We start from the raw sequence: 1,048 nt of genomic DNA, 5'->3' as shown, positions 1-1,048 counted from the left end.
GAGGACAAGGACAAGAGGACAGGGACAAGAGGACAGGGACAAGAGGACAGAGACAAGAGGACAGAGACAAGAGGACAGAGACAAGAGGACAGGGACAAGAGGACGGGGACAACAGGACAGGGACAAGAGGACAGAGACAAGAGGACGGGGACAAGACAGAGACAAGAGGACAGGGACAAGAGGATGGGGACAAGAGGACAGGGACAAGAAGACAGAGACAAGAGGACGGGGACAAGAGGACAGGGACAAGAGGACAGGGACAAGAGGACAGAGACAAGAGGACGGGGACAAGACAGAGACAAGAGGACAGAGACAAGAGGATGGGGACAAGACAGAGACAAGAAGACAGAGACAAGAGGACGGGGACAAGAGGACAGGGACAAGAGGACAGGGACAAGAGGACAGAGACAAGAGGACGGGGACAAGAGGATGAGGACAACAGGACAGAGACAAGAGGACAGGGACAAGAGGACAGAGACAAGAGGACAGAGACAAGAGGACAGAGACAAGAGGACAGGGACAAGAGGACAGAGACAAGAGGACAGGGACAAGAGGACAGAGACAAGAGGACAGAGACAAGAGGACAGGGACAAGAGGACAGAGACAAGAGGACAGAGACAAGAGGACGGGGACAACAGGATGGGACAAGAGGACAGGGACAAGAGGACGGGGACAAGAGGACGGGGACAAGACAGAGACAAGAGGACAGAGACAAGAGGATGGGGACAAGACAGAGACAAGAAGACAGAGACAAGAGGACGGGGACAAGAGGACAGGGACAAGAGGACAGGGACAAGAGGACAGAGACAAGAGGACAGAGACAAGAGGACGGGGACAAGACAGAGACAAGAGGACAGGGACAAGAGGACAGAGACAAGAGGACGGGGACAAGACAGAGACAAGAGGACAGGGACAAGAGGATGGGGACAAGAGGACAGGGACAAGAGGACAGAGACAAGAGGACAGGGACAGGAGGACGGGGACAAGAGGACAGGGACAGGAGGACGGGGACAAGAGGACAGGGACAAGAGGACGGGGACAACAGGAC

The 1,048-nt window shown here is 55.2% G+C and overlaps 1 protein-coding gene across 1 annotated transcript in view; it reads right to left on the bottom strand.

Moving 5' to 3' along the window:
• Positions 1 to 1,048, bottom strand: part of LOC106537305 (guanine nucleotide-binding protein G(olf) subunit alpha) — a gene marked incomplete at its 5' end in the record, with an annotated part of 22,907 nt that overhangs the window by 20,694 nt on the left and 1,165 nt on the right.

This window comes from Austrofundulus limnaeus, unplaced genomic scaffold (assembly GCF_001266775.1).
Source record: "Austrofundulus limnaeus strain Quisiro unplaced genomic scaffold, Austrofundulus_limnaeus-1.0 Scaffold2236, whole genome shotgun sequence".
Classification (NCBI taxonomy): domain Eukaryota; kingdom Metazoa; phylum Chordata; class Actinopteri; order Cyprinodontiformes; family Rivulidae; genus Austrofundulus; species Austrofundulus limnaeus.
Note: the sequence above shows the minus strand (reverse complement) of the source record. Positions and strands in the feature narration are given on the sequence as shown.